Here is a 22,736-nt window from a genome sequence, read left to right on the forward strand (position 1 = left end):
AGGTGGCAGATACATTGATGAGTGCGAGTTTAATCTCTTAGAAGCAGTTTGATCACCTTGATGAGTAGTGAGATAACCCTGCCTGAAGATATCATATCTCCTGGCCTGCAGAGTAGGTGGAAGAAGGTATAGACGATTTAGCACTTAGGACCCTCGAATAATCTTGGGACACTATTGGGTAATAAGAGCTTGGCATGCCGATCAGCAGATGTTCTTGCTGCTCAGTCTGACAACACTGATATTTAGTCAAGTTTGAGAACAGCAGAGGCTGTGGGTTTTCTGAGTCCAGAATTAGGGACAAGAGAATATTTGGATAAGCTTACAGCCCCCAGCATAGGTTATTTTACCACCTGCTTTGTCTGAATTAACCAATGTACGTAGTTGTTGGCTCCCTGCATGTTTTTCTATATGCTTCGTTCTGAGCTTGCCTGTGCACTTCCCTAAGATTGTCAAAGAAAGCAGGAACTACTTACATGGCTTCTGTTTTCTGGCTAAGAGCCTGGCACAGCGTTACCCGGACACATGCCTAATACCTTAGGATGCATGTAGACCTAGCAGTCTCTTCAAGGAACAATCTCTCCCTGCTTGTCGTTTCTACACTACAGTCACCAAGTTGGCACAGGCTGCTACTCCATAACCTATGGGTGTGTTACGTGGAGATTACACGCACTTTCCCTCAGCGGGTGCCCAACTTCCTGGCATCATCAGGACACTCCACAGCTTAATCACTAGAATGTTTTCCATTACTAGATGAAGGACAAAAAAAGGTCGTGAAACTTTCAAGTGTCATGGTGTAGGACCTACCACCTTCATTTCCTTACAGTCACCCCTCAAAGCGTGGTCCTTAGACCAGAGCCGCATCACTCCCAGGGGCTGCTAAAAATTCAGACTCTCAGGTCCCCATCTCAGACCTTTTGGCTCAACATCCGAATTTTAAAAGATATCCAGGTCATTCTTATTTCAATTAGAGTTTGAGAAATCAGTCCACTTAGTAATTGACCAATTTAGCGCCACTTAGTCCTGGAAGACAGAGACTCAGCCCTTTGTGCCTGCCTCGCACCCCAGCCGCTTTGTAGCAACCGAACCCCCAGGGACATCGAAGCGGGCGCTGCCGAGGGCAATTTGGTGATTGGCTGGCCTGGCCACGTGACCGGTAATGGGCATTGTGTGAGAGCGGATTGGCTCTCGCGGATGCTGACGGACAGAGCCGAGGCGGACCAGAGTCGGAGGGGCGCGCGGGGAACCGAGGGGCTAAGGCGCGCGAGCGCGCGTGTGCGAGCGGCCAGGCTTTCTCCCGAGCCGTCGGAGGGAGCCGGAGCGCTTCTCCTGAGGTAAGCGATCCGGCGCAGTCCCCAGTCCCTCCCATCCCCAGCCCTGCAAGCGGGCTGCGCAGGGCTGGGCGACGGCAGGTCTGGCCTGCCCCAGGACCCCGCTGTGGGGAGGTTGCGGCTCCGATCAGCCACCCCCTCTTTGCCTCGGTTTCCCTTTTGTGCCAGCGGGTGCACCCCCCGCCCCCACCGCGGCGACGGCTGTGACCACCTGGCAGCCTGGCCTCCGCCTTTGTCTCCCTCGGGGAGGGGAAGCTGGCGGCGGCCCCCTCCCCAGGTGCAGCTAGCGGGCGGCGGGGCGGAGCGGCCCCGGGCGCTGGACCCGGGCTGGGGAGGTGGCTGCGCGCGGCGGGACCGTGACGGGGACCACGGGGAGAACGTGGTGTCGCTTTGGCCGAGCCCGTTGGGTCCGAACTAATCCGGCGCCTGCGAGCGAAGCCGAATTCGAACGCAGCTGTGCGGGGAGCCCTCCTGCCTCTGCGGGTGAGTGGGGGCGTCGCGGGGGCCCGGCCGGGCCGGCAGAGGAGCTGCCCTGCCCGCCAGACCTGCGCGCCGCGCTCGCCCTGAGTTCGCCGAAATCCAGCGCTCCGAGTCTGCCGGAGGAAACCAGAGATCCGTTAAGAGCCCCCACCCCCAAAGGGGTATTTTTTTTTTTTTTTTAAAGCAGTTTGGCATCGGTGGAGCTGGTCTCAATCAAAGGCTACAAACAAGAATTACAGTAGAGTGCGATTGATGACTGGTACGTGGTGAGGAGGGAAATGCCTGCAGTGAACTGCAGACCAGACCATCACACTGAAATTCTTCAAGAAGATAAGAAGGGGGAGGGTGGTAATTTCTAGGCTGCCGGGTGGGTGCTTATTTTCCACTCGTTAATGGGCTGTACCGAGAGGGAAGGCTAGGTCTAAGTTGAACCTTAATTCTTTGGAAAGTGTGTGTTTTTAAAAAGACCATTTGGTTGCTGAAAGAGGTGTGTGTGTGTGTGGGGGGGAGGTCTCCTTTAAAGCATACTTTATAAAGGGGAGGGTGTGTCCAGGAGTTTAAGAGCCAGTGAAACTGAGCAAGATACCTTCTGCTTGGCTTCCATTTCTCCAGACCCAGAATAGCTAGGGCCTGTGATGCACCTTTAGTCCCTCCACTTTTCCATTGGTTAATTTGTTGGAGATACCTGGTGATCTGCTCTGTAACTAACTGTGGTTATGATGTATTCTGGAGTTTCAATGTAATTCTTCAGAACTTACCTGTATGAGATGAATGAGGATCTCTCCTGATCTGGATATATCCTGATACTGCTTCATAGCTCTTGTACTGCTCTTTATTTCCTATACTGTAAATTGAGTTTCTTTAGGAACAATCTGATACTGAGACATCTAAAACACGCCCCAGGTCTGTGAAATGTCTACATTTGCTCAGAAATCAGTTTACAAAAAACGTTTACAGATATTTATTTGTTTATTTGAGGAAGGACTGACTACTTGTTTGTGGGGGGACTCAAACTCAGGTTATCGGCTATAGCAAGTCAGCTTGGGTGGTTTTCTGAGATGAATGAAAGTAAAAGAACAGGTTGCTGGGAAGCTCACTGGGAATTCACAGATAATTCTTATGGGGTGAAATACAGGTTGCCACCCAACAGATTGGAGCACAAAGCACATTAATGGGAATAATCTCAAATTTTGTCAGTGATTATTTTTTGAACTGGAAAGTAGTGAGGAAGGAAGAATTTTGAGAGTGGTAGACGTCATAAGTTGAGAAAGGCGTGCATTACTGTTTTTAGGGGAAAATTGTCATTTTTGTTTATAAACCACAAAAAGAGCTTGCACTGTTTAACCTGTGGAAGGGAGAACCATGAATTGTGTTATATGGGCCAACTGGATGATTGGCAGGCTTAGATCAACTTGACTCATAGGATGAGGTTTTATCCTCTGATTTAATAAAAACCCTTTAATAATAACGCTACTGCGTTATTCTTAGGACAACAGCAAAATCATTTCCTTTCTATCCTTTCTGTCCTCTGGGTCAGGGATAGGAAGGATGAAGAGTGAATGAGAGATTAGAGTCCGACCTGCATGCCTAAGCGGTATGTCCTTTGAGGAGGATCTATGTCACATCGTGTAAATCTAAGAGCCTTCACACTGAAAGACATCAGACCTTCCTTACTGTTTGGTGTGTAGTAGAAGATAAAGCTGGGCAGCACTGCCACAAGTGGGCATACTGGGTGAGGTAATCTGACAGGGAAGCACTGAGGGAGAGGAGAGCCAGGAAACGTTTAATTCAGCGAGTTTGTGCTGCTTGCCTTTTGAGCCTCAAGGTGGCATTTCCAGGCAGAGCTGCCTCGTTATTGGCTAGCCTGACTGGGCTTTGTATGGCGAGCAGAGGACCTGCGGTTCTTGCAGGGAGGCTCCCATGGAGGTTGCCTGTCTAGGTCCGTAAATATCAGTTAGGTTATAATGTGCTCTGGAAAAGAAAAGCGCACAAAGACACAAATCTAGGTTACTGTTCTTTGGACTCCTGGGCACCTGTCACATCCACAGGATTCCCAAAACAAGTTATACCCTCCCTGCCAGTAGATGGCGCTGCTGCCTCTGGGAATTCCTGGAGAAAACTCCACAGCCTTCAAACTAGCAGCGTGGAGCTTCTAGTCTCAAAGTTTTGAAGACTGTCAGCTCTCCAAGAGAATCTCAAAGGAAATAGTGTGTATAGACATAAATATGTAAGGAAGGAATAAGTGTGTTGTGGGGAACGAGGTGTGTTGCGCGTATGTTTTTCAGGGAAGGAGACAGTAAACTGACAAGTATCACAGCCTGAGCTTTAAAGACACTTGGAAAACATGTTGTTGGTTAACTAAATATGATGTATTGACCATAATTTGTTCCGTTTTCCCAACAGTTTTCATCATTTCCAGTTATTGGCATGTAGAGGTACTCTACACATGGTTGTAACAGTGAAAATATATACATGACTTTAAAATCTGATCAGTATTCAGTAGTTGCATATTCTGAAAAATAGCGATGAGAGTTCTAATAAAAATAATCTTAATTTATCACCAACTCCAGAGATAGCTACAGAGGATAGGTGGAAATAGAGTATAGGTGAAAATTTCTAGCAGGTGTTGTTAGACTTTCTTAACTAATGTTGATCTTTCAAGATTGTATTAACCACCCAAAACTTGAACTTTGGGTTTATTGACATTATTAAACAGTTTCTTCACACGCACTCCAATTTTATTTTTTGTTCTTTGACTGGTGTGGACAGTTCTTTGAGATGGATTTTGTAGACATAGTATTTGAGGGAGAGGGCTACTTTTGCCAGAAAGGGGTAAGTCATAGAATAGAAGACCATTTTTAAGATACAGTATACTGCCTCTGGATACCATTACCCGGTGTGCAGTTCCAGCTCATGGCTCAGCTCATATGAGGTTTATTCTTGTCTATCTCAAGTGAACAAATGAACTAGTCTTTAGTACCAGTGTCAACTCCTAAAATCTACAGCTGCTACACTATCACAGTATTCTATTAATGTTACCTTATTATGTGTCCACAAATAAATACCATTGCCTTTATAATGCTCATTTTTCTCACCTGTTTACTGGGTTTGGTGAGATTAGTGTGTTTTAAAATTCTTTCCAAGTCTATAGTTCTGTGGTTCAGTGATTCTCATAAAGCATGTCTGAAGTATCATGGAAATCCTCATTTTGAAGATATTTTCATACTGTGAACTTAGGGTAGAGAAAAATCTCGCTAATATCTCTTCCCAGAGAAATAGTAGTGCATTGTTTTAAGATACTAATAGTTCAGGATTAAGAGAAATTCTGCAGATGGACTGATTTAACTTCCGTATTTCAGAGTTTTGAGTCACTGCTGAGTGATTTAGCCAGGCTAATAGAGCTAGTGAGTGGTGGAGAGTTCACTGAAGGACTAATAACCAAACTGGGGACTCAGTGTACTCTGCTCTTCCCCAGTCTTACCTCTGTCACCTGCTATCCGGGCACAGAAGATGCTGTGCCTACAGGGCTGGGCCAAGAAAGTTCTCTGAGGAATTCCTTAATGTAGACATTATAGCCAAGCATGAATAGCTTTGTGTAGGCAGAAATTCAAGTCAAACTTTTCTTTGCAGCTGTTTTCTTCACTGAGTGACTGTGAGCAGGACTTTTTAGTGTATATCTCTGAATTTTAGAAACTTTTCTACATACTGTTTTCTATAAGAAAAATTTTTTATCATCCTCAAATAGCCATTTCCTAATCAAATATTCTTCCACTGAGTTCGTGGACTCCCTGAGTGTGGATAGGAATTTGCGTCTAATTTGTTTCCTTTGTATTTAATTAAGTATTTTATTTTTTATACACTAATACTTTATGGGTTCCTTAGGCTTCAGTAGCCTACCAAAGGAGTCTGTGGTATAAAAATAAGGGAATAATTCTAGGTTATATTCTGGAAAATTGCCAACATAAGAAAATTCTTGATTAATGAACTAATGACATCATGATAGATTTGAGGATGAAGTATAGAAATATACCTTTGGAAGTTCTTAGGAACATTTTACTTTTATTAAAATGTTCAAAATTGCTTACTACACTGAGACTGAGAACAGCCTTTTAGCCATTCTAAATAATGTATATGTATGTATTGATTTCCATTTATTGCTCAATAAGTACTTTCTTAATTTTACCAGAACGCTTTCAAGTTTACATTGCCGTATTGTTCACGATGTGCATACCTCTGGGTTCCCATCTCCCACCATCTTCATTGCATTTCCACATATTCAGTGCTTTCTGATTTATGACTTGGTACCGGTATACCATATCTCATGTTGTATTATAAGGGCTTTGGATCCAGTATGATCTCAAGAGATATAAAATAATTTATATGCTAAGGATTTCAAAAAGTTCTGTAGGTTCCTTTATTTGTATCCAAGATATACTGTGGGAAACTATTGTACTTTCTTGGCTATTTATTTCTCTTCACTATTTGCAATTCCAAGTTGTCTCTTTTTGAAAGTTAACCCTAGGTAGGAGTGACTCAGAGTTTGTATATATTGTATATATTCTTGCTTTTGCCAGAAGGAATTTAGAAGTTATTTTATGTTCCATTCCCATTTCTGACACATGAGAAATAACTATGGTAGAGAATTATTGAATTGCAAAGGACAGGCACTTGAAAAATCCCTTGATTAGTGTTTTTTGATATGTTACCTACCATGATGACCCATTCTGGTAAATGTGATTTGGCACCATTAGATTATAGTAATATCTCTTCTCACTTTAGCAGAAGAATAAAATTACTTTTTCTTCTTTATAAGTTTGGTGATTGAGTTCATGTAATAAAAAATTCAAATTTCTACGTGTTGGTCCCAGCATATTGCTAAATTATTGTGAAAACTGGAGAGAGGAGTGGCATTATCTACTTCTCTGAGTTTATTTTCTTGTCTGAAAATAAGGGAAGAAAATGATGACCACCTAAATTGTTTCTTGCTCCAAAATCTTGTGACCCTTTTGAGATTCTATGTGGTAACTTGACAATATCTTTAAAATACTGGCTAGTTAGGAACTCAGTTATAATCAAAGTCAATGCTAATATAAAAATTCTTTATATCTGCAGATCACTATGTGCAAAGATTATAAAAATCTTTGATCTATTTTCTACTCAGAGTGGAGCCATAGGCCCACACTGTGGATATGGCTTGGGAGCATATTAAAAATGCAGAATCTCAGGCCTATCCCAAACTACTAAGTCTGAGTCTGTACTTTATCAGGATGCTTAGGTGATGCACTTGTTCCCTGATATCAGAGAAGTATTGCTTTATTTCATTTTGAATGTTACTTTGACCTTATGAAGGAAGCAGGGTATTTTATAGAGGTAGAGACTGAGACCCAGAGTAGTTAAGTAGCTAAGTCAAGATTGTTTGCTAGCCAGGGATTTAGCTCAGTGGCATAAGCATCTGCATGGCAAGCACAAGGTCATGAGTTTGATTCCCCATACCAAAAAAAATTAAAAAAAGATTATTTGCTTCTGTGTCACCCAGAGCTTGCTATTCAAAACCTAATGATATCTTCTTGGTTGGGCTGGTGGAAGTCAGCCTTATAATGAATGCTAGCTGCCAAGCCCATGGGGGCAGTTGTGGCTGTAGGACTGTTTTAGCCTGCCAACAGAATGTGACAGGTAGTGGGAAAATATTGTGAGCCACTCTTGGGAGATAAGGTACACACACACACACACACACACACACACACACACACACACACACACCCTACCCAGGCAAGTTTCTTCATGCTGTATTCCATTTCCAGCTGACTGGAGAGGAAAGGTCCCCTAAGGAAATTTTGGAAATTACATAGGACTTAGCATCAGGGCCACCCCACTCACTGACCTTCCATTTGTCCAGTGTGCCCTTAGGAGCCAGAAATAAATTTTTATCCAGCTTGAAACATTATTATAGAAGTTTGGGTCTCTATGTTAAGCATTTAGCCTACTCTAACAAATTCACTTGAGCCTTGAAGTTGTAAGTCCTTCGGCATAATGCATTCATTCATTTCTTTGTTTTTGGCAGTTGGTGATCCACCACTTGTGGTGCAGCATGCAGAAGTGAGCAAGAAGTGCAAAGCAGTGGAGCTGATGGGTGATAAGGATGTGAGTGCATTGAAGGCTCCTGCACCCTCTACTCCAGGGTAAGGCACAGGCATTCCCTGCCATTGTTTTCCTGCCTTTGTCTCGCCTGCCCCTTGCAGTCAGTGCGGTGGATGCCCTGTCTGTTAAAGGTTCCCAAAGCTCTACTGATTTGGCTCCTAGATCCCTTGCAAATTAGCAAGTACAAAGAAAACTGTGATAAGGGTGATGGGATGGATTCTGTGCATGGAAATCTCTCAACTGAAGAATTTTAATGAATGTTCAAAGGGTGTGGTTCATATGGAAAAGGTAGCTGGGCCTACCCCAAGTGAACTGTAAAGGAGGAAATGGAGTCTGGTTCCCTTTTTCTTAAAGCTGCATCATATTGTTAACTTTGCTGTCTCATGTTTTCCTTTCTCACTATTTTCCTCCTCAATGGATGACTCTCTTTTTGTACTGACAATTTTTGTACTGGGAATTAAATTCATGACCTTGTGCTTGCCAGGCAGACGCTTGTGCTGCTGAGCTAAATCCCCAGCAACTAACTGATCACTTTTTTAAATGAAGGAAATACTTTGATAGGGGTTGAAGTTGCCTGGTTTGGTGGATAATAGCAATAGCAAAGCATATAGTTCTGCCTGTTCCGTTTTATTTCATCCGGTGTCACTGGAAGTCATACACCTATGACTCTGTTCCTCGTGTGTGTAGTACCTGTGAGTGCTGGGAACATCCCAAAGCTACCTTTGAGTTTCTGTGTGTGCCAAAGATTTTCAACACCAGCAAAAGAAATTTACTGTCTGTGCACCCTTCGCAGAATCCAGATAGAGGGCCAGACAGGTAGAAAGGACATCTTTTCTGAACTTTAAAACTTCGAGTTTAAAGTAGACTCCTTGAGGAAAAAATTAGGATTAATATTAATGTAAGTAGAGGTAAAGAAGGTTAAGAAGGAGGGAAGGTTGATAAGAAAACTCAGCTGAAAAGCTGGATGGAAATATGTTTTAAGCAGTCAAGTTTAATACTGTGGAGCCCTTGCTAGATAATGTTCCATTGCCCTGGCTCAGAGGAGACCCAGAAAGGCTGATGTACTTAGGTTCCTCGTGTGACTCAGTAATGAGTACAATTTACTGAATAAAATAGACAATTAAGGGCTACAGATCTCTGGAGATTCCCATTAATACACACCATTATTGCTCTGGAGTGATTCATATGCTTGGAGATAAGCAAAACAGGGAGAAGCAGCTGCAAGCATGGTCCAGGTGGGCAGCCCAATGCAGAACATAGCTCAGGGCTGGAGGCTGCTAATGAGAGGAATTGGTCTTTGCAGGTTTTTCTTACTATAAGAAAGGACCTGGGTTTTGCTGGCTTCTTTTGGTTTCCACTGTGACTTCTCTATATATTACATTTTAAAAATAAAAAAATATATATCATGCAAGAAATAGACCTAACTTGCATGTTTCTTTGTGAATGTTAAATAAGGACCAAATTACAGTATAGAAGAAACATTCTTTATTGATAGGGTCCAAAGAAAGCAATGCTAGAGATGCCAGTGCGCCAGTGTTTCTCAACCTTGGAAGCATTCTGAGTCAGGTAATTCTGGTGTAGCCTGTGCTGTGCATTGTAGGACGTGTAGCTTTGTTTCTGGCTTCTCCCCATTAAATGCTCATACCTCCCCCAGCAGTTATGGCTATCAAAAATATCTCCAGGCATTGATATTCAAATATCTCTAAATATTTCCTTGGATAAAAAGTTGCCCTGGTTGAGGACCATGGTGAAGGAGTACAGTGATTTTATATTGCTCTGAGTTTCTCTGGGAGTTTATTGTAGTCCTTTAACTTTATTTCTGCCTTAGTTTTCCTATCTGTAAAATAGATATTTCTGAATATGTAACTTAAGAAGTAATGTATATAGTATTGTGTGACCACGTGGAGGCTCCATAAGTGCTAAATAATAATGGTCTCCCCAGGTTTTCAGGACTTGATAGTTACTCCTACTCCTCTGATGGCTGTAATTAGAAACAGTGGGAGTTTAAAAAGGGAGAAGGGTTAGTAGTGAGGGAAACAATAAACAATACTGGATCCTGAATTCATATTGAAGGTATCTTGTGCTAGTTCATTGTAACATATTGTGGATGAAGTTTTGCCTTTGCAAAGTTCAGAAAAGGAAGAGTGGGTGAGGTAGAGAGAAGGCTGTTCAGGAGAGCAGTCAAGCAAATTGCATTTGACAAGATGGTCTCTTAAATTTAAAGCAAGTCATGCATGATTAGATCAAAGGACATAAAGGAGTAATTGCCAAAAGAAAAATATTTTCTCAAGTAACTGATGATCCAGACAAAGTTTTTGCAAATACTAAAAGACCAGAGAACACTTAGGAAGTCTGCTTTTATTATAGAACCCTTGTGGTTCATTCTTTTCTTTGGGAATGCAGAAATGGTTTATCTTCAATATATGTTCTTAAAGTGGAAAATAATATATACTGAAGAGAGAAGAAGGTTATAACTATGACCTACACCTGAGATAGTCTATATTATTTTCATAGATAGTCTCACCTCAACTCTGAAAGACCCAATGGAGGGATTAGATGTAAACTGTCCTGGCAGGTTTGAGTTCCTCCCTCTGTTTCTGGTCCCACTGATTATTAGACTCGTTCACAAAATTTGCGTCAGGTGCAGTCTAGCTTGTATCTAAAGTGTGGAGACGCCACTGTAGACAGCCTTGTTTATTTGCATTCTGCCAAATACTAATAATTTGGTGGGTTAGGCAAAACTTCTAAACATGCTTGAGGATTCTGTGTATGTGGGGAAACAGACTTTTCCATGTGTAAGTTGAGAAGTGAGAGAAGGTTTGCTTTGGTAGAGGTAGGTTTGAAATTTTTTTCTAGTCTGACAGAAAAAGTGGACTCCTTGGACCAGTGGCATCAGAATTACTGGGTGTTTGTTAGAAATTTACAGACCTACTGCATCAGAATCTCAGTAATAACTGAGTAAAATCTGTGTTTTATCAAGATTTCTATTCTGATAGGCACTAAAATTGGAGGATTACTACTTTAATGGTTTCTAGTATGTGTATGTTTGTTTTGGGGAAGGTACTGAGAAAGTATTTTCCTAGGTGGCCAGAATATTATGTGTAATTTTTCTTGTAATAACTTCTTGGATGATTTTCTTAAACCATGGTCTAAGGCTTATCCTGCATTATGTAGCCACTAGTCATATATAGCTATTTTTATGTAAATTAAAATTTAGTTCTTCCTGGTGCACTAGCCTTATTCAAATACTGTGTAACCATGTATGTCTATTTGATTAGTACAGAGCGTGATCATTATCAAAGAAAGTTCTGGATGGCTCTGCTTTAGTTGGTAAAGACCACTATTTCCCAGAAATCTACATTGGTGGTGATTATATATTTCCACTATAACAAGACATCAACTCATTTAACACAAAATTATTTTAAGAGACTTCTCCATCCTGGGGAAACTTTTCACCCTGAGAATATATCTTGCTGAACTTTTTACCTTGCTGCTGTATCTGTCTGCTCCAGAAAGTGCCATGGGTCCATTTGACATAATCAAATGTGCTGTCTCTAAAATATTTGCCCTTTAATCCAAAGCCGCTGAGCTGTCTCTTTGCATTTGTCCTCTCCATGCCCTGACCCTCAGTGAGGAGGCTTGTTTGTACAGGATGTCTCTTTTGATATTGCCTGGAGCTTTACTAAGAGTCTGGAAGAAGCAAGAAAATTTTCACCTCTCCTCCTCCAAGACCTTACTTGGTTCAAAAATGTGTTTTACCAAAGAGTATTAATTCACAGACTTAACCTCTGAGTAGTTATCCTCTGAAGAATGAGTCTCTATAACAAATTTCCCTAATGGCCTATTTATAGTTCAGATTTAGCAATTAAGCCCTTTATCAACATGGAAGAATTTTCAGCTGGTATTTATTATTTCCACTATAGTTGCTCAGGAATTATCCTTATTAGAACATACAAAAATATAGGGCAATAAGACACACTCTTTAAAAGAGATAACTTAAGATGGGCATGGTGGTATATACCTGTAATGCCAGCACTGGGGAAGCTAAGGCACAAGGATCATGAAATTGAACCTAATTTAGGCTACAGAGACACTGTGTCAAAACACCAAAATAATAATAACAATGTAAAGCTAATTGAGCCCAAAACTGTTTTACATGGTAGAAGGAATGAGAATAAAGAGTTGATTTACATTAATATCAATCCTGGAGGTTAAGGGAAGGAGAAGAATGGGGACTAGAATTGATCTTAGACAGCCTTAGGTCAACTGATTCACCTTGATGGTACAGTGCTTCTTCTTTTACTACCCTTGTGTGTGTGTGTGTGTGTGTGGTGTTGGATCTTTGCTATACTGGACTCAAAACTGCTGGGTTCAAGTGATCCTCTTGTCTCAATCTCCCAATCATCTAAGTACATGCTATCATGCCTGACTTTCTGTCTTTTTCCTTTTTCCTTTTTTTTTTTTAACTTTTGCTCTTTTTTGACACAGTGTTTCATTATATGGTTCAGGCTAGTCTTGAACTCACTTTGTAGCCAAGGCTGGCCTTGAACTCGCAGTGATCCTCCTGCCTCAGCCTCTCTAGCATTGAGATTACAGGTATGTGTCACCACATGCGGCTTTTCTCTGTCTTTTTAAAACAGAACTGTGTGTGTGTGTGTGTGTGTGTGTGTGTGTGATCTGCATGTGCAGTTTTAGGCGCATACAAAAGCAAGAGAGATATAGAGATTTCCCTTCTCCTACACAGGTATAGCCTTCCCTATGATTAACATACGCCACTGGAATGGTGCATTTGTTACAACTTAGTAGTGTATATTAGCAAAGCATAATCCTCCAAACACCATAGTTTACACTGTAGTTCATTTTTGGTGCTGTACATTTTTGAATTTGGTCCAGTACGTAAGGACCACAACGCTGCACTATTTTTGTCTGTTTATATTTCCTTTCCTTCTCCCCACCAACCCATGGAAATCACTGATTTTTTTTATTATTTTCCTAGTGTTGACTTCTTTAGAATGTCATGCAGTTGGAATCATATAGTATGAAGTCTTTTCGATTGACTATTTTGGCTTTGTAATGTGCATTTTAAAGTTCCTTCATGACTTTTCCTTTAAGAGCTCTTTTGTTCTTGATACTGGGTAATGTTCCATTATCCAGATATGCCATATTTTATCCTTCCACCTACTGAAGGACTTTTTGGTTGCTGTCATGTTTGACAGTTATGAAGAAAGCTGTTGTAAACATTCGTATGCAGTTTTTTGTGTGGATATGAATTTTCACCTTCTTTGGATGAATACCAAAGAGCATGATTGCTGGATCATATGTTAAGAGTACGTTTGTTTTGTATGAAGCTGCCAAACTGTCTTCTAAGTTGTTTGTACCATTTTGTATTCTCACCAGCAATGAGTAAGAATCTTAATGTTCTGGAATTTTGCTATTCTAATAACATGTAATAGTATTTTGTTGTTGATTTAATTTGAATTTCGCTGTTACTATATAACATGGAATACCATATCAGATGTGTATTTAAAATTTATCTTTTCTGATGAGATTTGTGGCCCACTTTTGAAAGTTAGATTAGAGGTTTTCTTTTGAATTTTAAGTAATTTTTGTTGTGTATTTTAGATAACAATCTTTTATTATATATGCCTTTTGTAGATATTTTATTGCATTCTGTGGATTGCCTTCTCATTCTCTTGACAGTGTATTTCAGAGAGCAGAAAATTTTAATTTTAGTGAGATCCAGATTACTAGTTATTTTTTTTTAATAAACAGGCCTTTGGTGGTGCACTAAAAAGTTACTGCTATACCCATGAGCATCTTGGATTTTCTTCTACCTTCTGTAATGTTACTGCTCTGTGTTTTACATTTAGGTCTGAGATTCATTTTGTAAAGGGTATAAACTCTGTGTTCAGATTCTTTCTTATGGGAAGGAGATGTCAGTTGTTTTGGTTTCATTTGTCAGACTTTTTGCTCCATTGCATTGCATTTGTTCCTCTGTCAAAGATTAGTTGACCACTGTATTTATGTGGTTCTCTTTCTGGTCTCTATTCTTTTCCATTGTTATACATATTGGTCTGTCCTTTCACTAATGGCAAATATAGAAAATGATGCCTCTGCCAACAAAGATACTTTTTTTCCTTCTTCCCAATTTATTCTTTTCTTGTCTTACTGATTTAGGTAGAATTTCCAACACAATGTTCAAATTGTGTGCCAGAAACATCCTTGTCTTGTTCTTGATTTTAGTGGCAAAACTAATATGTCACTATTAAGTATGATTTTAGCTGTAAGTATAGTATTTTGTATGTCCTCTTCTTTTCAGTTTGCCTTTCTTACCTAATTTTATCTACCTTGGATTTTGGAAGGGGCCTAGTTTTCCCAGTGAGTTTTCTGTTAGCATCACTGTGAAATGACTCACTGTTGTGTTGAAGTTTCCTGTTCACCATAGGATGTTTAGCATCCCTGGTCACTAAATGCCTAAATTGCTCTAAGCAACTATATCAACCAAAATGTCTTCCCACCTGTCTAAATACCTGTTATTGAGAATAAAAATGCTACAAAGATGAGTTTAGGGTGTGTGTATGTGTGTGTTGGGAGGGTGGAGTAAATAGAGTTGGATAAAAGGCCATGAACCTCCGAGAATTAAAGGGTGGTCTGCCAGGCATCATGGACACAAGACCTCTCTGGGAGCTGGAAGATTATTCCTGATCTCTTGCAGCTCCAAGGAATGTCTGTACTAACTGTAGTTAGTTGATCCATATTTACTTCTTGATTATTAACACAGCTCAGTGTTGTCATCTTGGATTCTCTTCTTGGGTCCTTCTATTCCTGCTCCTCTCCCTTCTTATTCCTATAAACTTAACTGATGTCCTGTTTATGAACCAACTCTGAAAAAGAAAAGGAACATAATTGTTCTTAGTAATTATCATCCCCACTGGTCAGAGCTCTCAAACCAGGCAATGTTAAAGGTATTGATGTTCTCTGCTGGTACAAACAACTGACACAGGACTACTTGCTTCCCTAAGAACCATGGTCCTGTCAGTTTCCCTGTTAAGGTACAGTGGTGGAGTGGACTGATAGAGCATGAAATCCTTTCTAATTTATAGATCCTAGAATCACCGTAAACAGTGATTGTGAATTAGGGATGTAATAAAAAAATTAGAAGAGTATCTGTAAAGTTTACCCATTTAATAGTAATTGTAAAAAAAACCACGAAGCTTCTTTTTTCATTTGGGACATCTAACTATATCCCAGTGCAGAGTGATGGGGGAAATTTCTGCATAGGATGATTGGGAAATGCGAGCTTAGTTTCCACACAGGTATGTTATTTTTTGTATCTGGCAAATGTGAATCTCTCAGCCACCCATGTATCCCACAGGAATAATGTCTAGGTGACTTCTAAATGTTGAAAGACGTTTTGACATCTTTGATGAACGTTTTTCAACAGTTAGGTTTTTAAGATTCTAGTCCTGAAAAAGGAAAACAACTTGGCCTAAGAAATGAATTGCATATATACTTGGGGGCTAATGCCTTACTAAAATGAACTGTAAAATTTCTGCAGTATGTTTTGTTCATTTCCCTACCCCCGTTTTGGAGCACCAGTTTCATTTGCTCCAGGGATTGTCTGTACAAGGGAATGCATTCTGATACTGCAGAAGGCTCTGTCTTTATTTGTGATTGTATGTCAGGGCAAGAATGATGGTCTCAGCTCCATTTGGACCACACAGCTGTGAGTGGAGTGACCCAGAGCAGAACAAACAGTCCATAATTTCACTGAATTCTCTTAAGACTCTACCACTTCTCCTCAAGTAGCTGGATCACAGTGGCTGGATCTTGGTGGCACTGCATACAGAGACTCAGTATTTCCTGAAAGGGCCACAGCTTTTGTTGTAAGAAACTCCAAAGAAAAGGCGTTCAGCAGGGCTTGTTCAACGGCTGGTTGAGGAGAGAATGTAGCTTGTGTCTAAGGCAATGGGAATCAGCTTTCTCCCCAGCTGCTGACTATTGAGGGTGAAAAGAGCAGAGATGAATCATTTATTCCAGTTTCTCTCCTGACTCTGGGAAGGTCCCTGTCCTCTCTATTGAAATATTAAAAAATTCAAAAGGAAAATCTAGTTAATTTTAATATATATTTGTGTTTGTTCTGAGCAAAAAAAAATTATGTGAATAATCATATTGCCAGATGATTAAAATCTTCCATTTAAATTTTTTTTCCATTTAAATTTTAAGGAAGCTCAAATCTTACAGTGTAAAGATAAAGTAACTCACACTTGTGCATATGCAGGGTTTTTTTTCAAAAGTTATGTTAACTCTCGTAAACCAGGGACTAATTTGCAGCCCCTCTGTGAAGAGTCTGAAGCAGCAGTAAAAACATCTGCCTCCAGTGTTTAAAGATATTCTGAAAGACGGCCAACTGCCCATGATCTTGGGTCTTTTCATTTACAGTTGCCAGGGGTGCTAAGGGAAAATGTGCATTGGGAAGGTGAGGACTTTGGTTGTACAGCCTTGAGGACCTATGACTGCAGCTCCCATGCCTGACCACTGTTCTTCCTGTGAGCCCCAGGAAGGGACAGTACTTCTCATTCCTTTCCCTCCCATAAGCTCACCACAGAATCCTTCACCTTTCAAAGAGATGAGACTAGGGGTGCTACTTCCTTGAAGGCACATATCCCTCAGAGGGCGCATCTTGGCAAGTTAAGAGGGCAGACAGGGAGGTGCATGTTTCCTCTATCTGACAAAAGCTGTCCCACTTCCATTGGAAGGAACTTACTGGATCATTCCTTTTGAAAAATTAAATTCTTGGCTTTAACGGTAATTGTCAAGCATTAAGTTACATAAAATGTGACTTAGAAGCTCTCAGTGTAGAAACTAATGTTTATATTTTGAGAAACACAAATGAGAGTTTGGGACAGTGCTGGCTTTTAACTTTGTTTCTTTTGGAGTGTGCCCGCATGCACCTTGATCTTTTCCTTCTTTCTTATAATCTCATTACCTTAGGTAGTTGATTGCTGCTGCCTCCTCTCGTAGGTTGGTCTCCCTCATTTTCAGAGTTCTGTGGTTCATCCTGCATCCTGAATAGGCCTGAAGACTGTACATAGGCTGACTCCAGCTTTCCTTTCTGATGTCTTTCTATGCTTAACCATTCTTTATTCAGCTTAGTCTCATTTTCTCTCTACATATAGTGTCCTTTTTCCTCTGCTCAGTGGCCATTTGTATCGTTGATAGTCTTGGGCATAGTAGCCAAATGGATCTGCATTTCCATCCTGTCTTAGTTTGTAGAAATGTGACTTTGTGAAAAATATGTAATGTCTCTCAGCCTCAATTTTCTTACTTAAAATCATTCAGGAAGCATAGTACCTACTTCTAGGATGCTTATGAGCCTGGTACTTGGGGTACTTCTCCTGCTTGCATCTATTTGCTGCTTATCTCATACAGTGTTCACTATAAGCTTGCCGATGAGGTTACTTGCGTGTTAGAATTTCAGGGTTGGTCTGCCTCAGGGTTCTTGATTAGCCAACATCTCAACCCTTTCCCATCCTTGCTAATGACACCCCTTCCTGATGAGTCCCCAATGCCCAAACCCTAAACCCTATTTCTCCTTCCTGAGATTGTGTAAATGTTCCCAGATTCTGATGGTGACCTGATTTGTGTACCCACATCAGAAACTGGCAGTACTTTCATGGCTGCTCTGTAGATTTAGGATCTTGAGCTTGGATTCGCTTTCTCAGCATTTGTTTCTTGTCTTGGAAGGTAAGATTTATTATGACAGTCAAATGCTGCGGTTGTAGCTATCATCGCAAAAAATACCTCCTTGAAACAAAATTTGAGGCCTCAACAGACTTTTTATGCTAAATATCATTTAGCAAAATGCAGCATGACATTAACAGGGTTGCTTGGGCAAGCCCTTGAATTTGTTTAAGCAGAACCTGTTCTGTATCTCTTCTCAATTCTAACTCATTTAGCGGAATAAACCGATATTCTCAGTTTTCTCAGACGATGGTAATGAACTCCTGGCAGAGCTGCCTTTCCCTCAATATCCAGATGAAAGCACATCAGCGTTGCTTCTGTTGGTGCAATTTACAACACTGTCTTCAACTTTTTTCTCAGCTAATATAGACTGTAGGTGATGTCTGTGGATTTCATTTTCTCCAAATGTGCCTCCTTTGCCTCTTGGCTTTCTGACTTCTTTCCTCTATTTTCTTTATTGTCTCATATATCAAACAAGGGTTTTCATTATGTTTGTAATCTGTGTAAGAGGATCTTAAGTATCTGTAATTTTTTTGTTTGATCTTTTGATGTTAGTTATGGATATGTACTAGCAATTTTGATTATGTGTGTATGGGCCTTGTTTAATTAACTTTGTCTCTTTTTGCTTGTGAGTTTATTGATGAGAATATTACCATTTGGTTTATATGCTCAGGTTTTTTTGCTCACTGTTTTAAGTCAGAGGAGTCATATTTTTGGTAAAAAGGAAAAAAAGGATTTCTTTAGAGTTGGCTCCAAGGAGATGGAAGGAATCCATTTGCCTAAATCACCATCTCCCAGTGTACAACTGGGCAAGGATCTTTTACAGTATAGAACAGAGGGAGAGAAAGCACAGAGAGATCATGAAGATCTCCACACTTGCTTTATCACTTTCAGCCATCTTTAGCTCATCCTGCACTTTCTAGTGGACAGGAAACCAGGCTCTGGCCTCTGGGCTACATCTGCTTGCTCTGTCACTGTCTTTAGGAAGGAGGATGTGTCCATTATACTTGAACAGGAGGAAGTTTGGAGAAGTTGCTTATCTCTTAAAGAAAATTGTCTCTCTAGTGTAAAAAATAATAAAAACTAAAAGAGTAATAAGATCTAAAATGTATAATAGGCATTGTAAAAATGAAAGGGAAGGAAAGTGCGATAAAAGATATAACAAGTGTAAAAGTACAAGTGTGTACAAGTGTGTACAAGTGTGTAAGATAGATGACCATATTACTAAATTTTTATCAGATCATTGAACAGAATGGTTTGCACTGTCAGTGTTTGAGTATCTATCCACTTATTATGCTTTGATTTTGTAGCTTGAACAGCTATTTCTAAGATGACAATATGTAATGTATCAACCAGTAATTTCTTAGTGTTAATTCTTTTTGAATTCTGTATTATTCTATCTTTTTTCTATTTTGTTTTTTCTTTCTTAAGTACATTTTTAAAAAAAAGTATTAGAAGATGGCAGAGTAGCAAACAGCAAATCAAATTCTCTGAGACTCAGAATCCAGACACTAGACTATAACAACTCCAGGAGGAAAAAAAGGAAGGTGGATCCCCAGGAACCCGGAAGGATCTGAGGGGAAAATTGGAGCCCATAGAGAAAGTAAAGAGACAGACTTCAGTGCTGAAAGAAGTGGCAAACTGCACTTTCTCCCTTGGCCCCTGGATCCTGGCATGAGAAAGGAGGCTGAAATATACAGAGACATTGTGAGGGCAGGGTGACTCCAAAGGCCTCCTGGAGGAAAGACACCAATGATTCAGAGCAGTGGGTATTGTGAACTACAACAACTGGTGAATGACTGGAGGCCAAGCAACTGCCATGTCCCCTAGAGAGGGAGCATGGCCAAATGACATTTTAGGAAGCAGCTGTGGGTTGGCTTCATCTCAGTGCTCCTAGAAGGGACAACCCCAGGAGATATCCAGGGTCAGGGAGCCAAGTACAGGCCAGCAAGAGACACTCAGATGTTGTAGGCTGAACAACTCAGGCCTCAAACCCCAATCCGAGGCCAGGTCAGCCTGCTCTTCTATGGAGTTGAAAGCACCAGTATTGGCCCCCAACCCTATCCCTACTGCAAGCTTGCAGGGATTATCCAGGACTCTTCCCTAATCCTACTTGATGAATCATTCAGCATGAATCTGGGCTCTGTCTACCAGTGACAGCAGAAACACACCATGAATTGGATGCTACCACAAAACTGTAGACTCCAGAAGATAACCACAGACTTGAAATTACAACCAAATATTTTTTTCTTCTTTACTTTGAATTTTTTCTTTCTTGTTTTTGTTTATTCATGAGTGTGAACATTGTTTTTAGTTTTGTTCTGTTTTTACTTTTGTTTTATTCTTTCTTTCTTTCTTTCTTTCTTTCTTTCTTTCTTTCTTTCTTTCTTTTCCTCCCGTCTTTGCCAGTTTCCCAAAGCTTGGATAATCCTCTTTTGTCCTTTAGCCTTGCTTCTTGTCTCTTTCTCTTCTGTTATTTCTCTATATTTTTCTCTTATCCTTTTAAAATTTTCTCTCCTGAGGGTAAACTAGCTTTGTTGAGGGAATATTTACTATTTATAATTTTCTGATTTGTTTTGAATTGTTATATAATTACAAACGTTACACCTATGGTTATAGGTGGCAAATTAACAGCTATCACTCTTTGTCATTTTATAATTTGTGCTTGATGCTATTGTTCATTACTGGTTTATTACTTTAACCAACATAACATAATTGTGATCAGTTGTTCTTCTTTGTATGCCAATACCGAGATTGTCTGGGGGCCATGAACAGTATCATAGTCCAGTACCAAAGAATTAGGTGCTCGGCCAAAGACAGTAATCTCTGATCTGCTAATAAATTGAAGAGGCAGGATTTGAAATCGACTCAAAAGGCAAAAGCCAAAGCTGGAGTTTTAGCTCAGCAGCATAAGCACCTGCCTTGTAAGCACTCACTCATGAGTTTGATCACCAATACCAAAAAAAAAAAAAAAAGCCCAAAACCAGCTACACCTAGATGACATGACTGAAAAACAATCATTTCCTAAAGAGGTCTTAATACTATTAATAAAGCAACCTACCTTAAACAGCTTACAGGCATCAATGTAGAAAACAATTTAAAAAATAAAAAATGAGAAACATTGAAGCAAGAAGCACTCCCAGACCTCCAGTATGCCCAAGATAAATCCAGAGGGCACTGAGGTAGAAGAAATCAAAGCCATCCAGCTGAACTTTCTGAAATAGTAGCAGAAGTAACAAAGCAGATGAATGAGTCTCTGGGGAAAAAAATCTGCAGTAGTTACACAATAACTAAGAGAAAACTTGCATAATAAAGGATACAGTTAGTAGTGAATCTAGAGAAAGTACAGATAAAAAAATAAGAGGAACTTAAGAAAGTGATGAAACCATGAATACCCAACATAGGAAAGAACTGGGTTCTATAAAACAGATTAGAAGAATGAAAAAAGACTTCAATGCATATAAAACTCTAATTAGAAAAAAACTATCCCATGGTATATAATAGTCAAGATTCCAGAAATTCAGTATAAGAACAGGATATTAAGAGCTGTTCAAGAGAAGAAAGAAATCATCTGTAAAGGAGAACCCATCACAATCACAGTAGACTTCTCAACACAAAACCCTTAAAGGAAGTTTGAAGTGAAGTATTTCAAGCCCTAAAAAGAAACAATCTCCAACCCAGACTGATGCACCTCACAAAATTATTTTTCAAAAGTGATGGAGAAATAAGATACTTCCATGATAAAGAACACCTGATGAAGTCCATGACCACCAAACCAGCACTGCAAAAAGTTCTGAAGAATATTCTAGAAAAAACAACAATTGCATGAATCCCAATAGACTGAATCTACTAGGCAAAGTGAGCAATTAAAAAGAAAGGAAAGAAAAGGAACTAATGACAAGAAAGTAATATGATAAGGATAAGTAAATACATATCAGTTATAACTATCCTTGTAAATGGACTCAATTCAGCAGTGGATCAAGAAATAGGATCTATGCCGGGGCATGGATGGCACATCCCTATATTCCCCTGTATCTAGGAAGCTGATGCAAAAGGATCACCACAAGTTTGAGGCTATGTAGTGAGTTCAAGGACAGCTTGAACTGCATAGTGAGACTCTGTCTAAAAAAAATAAATAAATAACAACAGAAAAAAGCTATTTGCTACAAATACCAGTTATATTTAATTTGAAAAGAAATTCATATACTGAAAATTAAAGCCTGGAAAACAGTACTTCATGCGCAGAAACCTGGAAAAAAAGAGGGCTAGATATTCTCTTTACAGACAATGTAGATTTCAAGCCAAAGACTGCTCAGAAAGACAGATTACTACATAGTTGTAAAGGGAACCATCTAAGAGGAAGAGATAACAATCATAAATATATATGCACCAAATTCCAGCATATATAACTATATAAAACAAACATTAATGGATATGAAAAATCAGATAAACACTAATACAATTGTAGTGGGAGACCTTTATGCCACACTGTTACATATAGGTCAACCAGGCAAAAATCAACAAGATCAGAGCAAAAATTAATGCAATTTAGACTAAGAAAACAGTACAAAGAATTAATGAACTCAAGAGTTGGTTCTTTGAAAAGTTAAATAAAATAGACAAACCCTTAGCTGACCTTATCAAAAGGAAATAAAGACTCAAGTCCATGCAATTAGGAATAAAAACAGTGAAATTATAATGGATCTTAAAGAAATCCATAAGATCATTTTCTACTTCAAGAACCTATACTCTAATAATATAGAAAATGCAGACAAAATGGACAGGTTCTATGATATATATAAATAACCAAAGCTGAATCAAGATCTAAAAATTCTGAATAACCTAATATCAGTCAAAGAAATTGAAGAAGTAATTTAAAAACTATAGAGGAAAGCCCAAGTGCTAGCAGTTTCACTGCTGAAATCTACAAGACATTTAGAGAAGATCTAATATGACTACTACTCAAGCTCTTTAATGAAATTGAAAGGGAGGCAATATTCCAAACTTATTCCTGGAAGCAAGCATTACCTTGGTACTAAAACCAGA

At 39.8% G+C, this 22,736-nt stretch overlaps 1 protein-coding gene across 6 annotated transcripts in view; it reads left to right on the forward strand.

Moving 5' to 3' along the window:
• Positions 1-1,176: 1,176 nt before the first annotated feature.
• Positions 1,177-22,736, forward strand: part of Tmem108 (transmembrane protein 108) — a 322,687-nt gene continuing 301,127 nt past the window's right edge. For 4 of the 6 annotated variants that reach the window (XM_063249008.1, XM_063249010.1, XM_023560119.2 and 1 more), the window contains exons 1-2: positions 1,177-1,331; positions 7,870-7,987. The gene's annotated coding sequence lies outside the window, so the exon portion shown is untranslated. Of the gene's footprint in view, positions 1,332-1,811; positions 2,068-7,869; positions 7,988-22,736 lie in introns of those variants that run through there. The other 2 variants (XM_063249009.1, XM_063249011.1) reach the window with 1 other exon arrangement.

The sequence above is a fragment of the Cavia porcellus genome, unplaced genomic scaffold (genome assembly GCF_034190915.1).
Source record: "Cavia porcellus strain 051 isolate PalLab524CR breed Dunkin Hartley unplaced genomic scaffold, mCavPor4.1 scaffold_5, whole genome shotgun sequence".
NCBI lineage: Eukaryota > Metazoa > Chordata > Mammalia > Rodentia > Caviidae > Cavia > Cavia porcellus.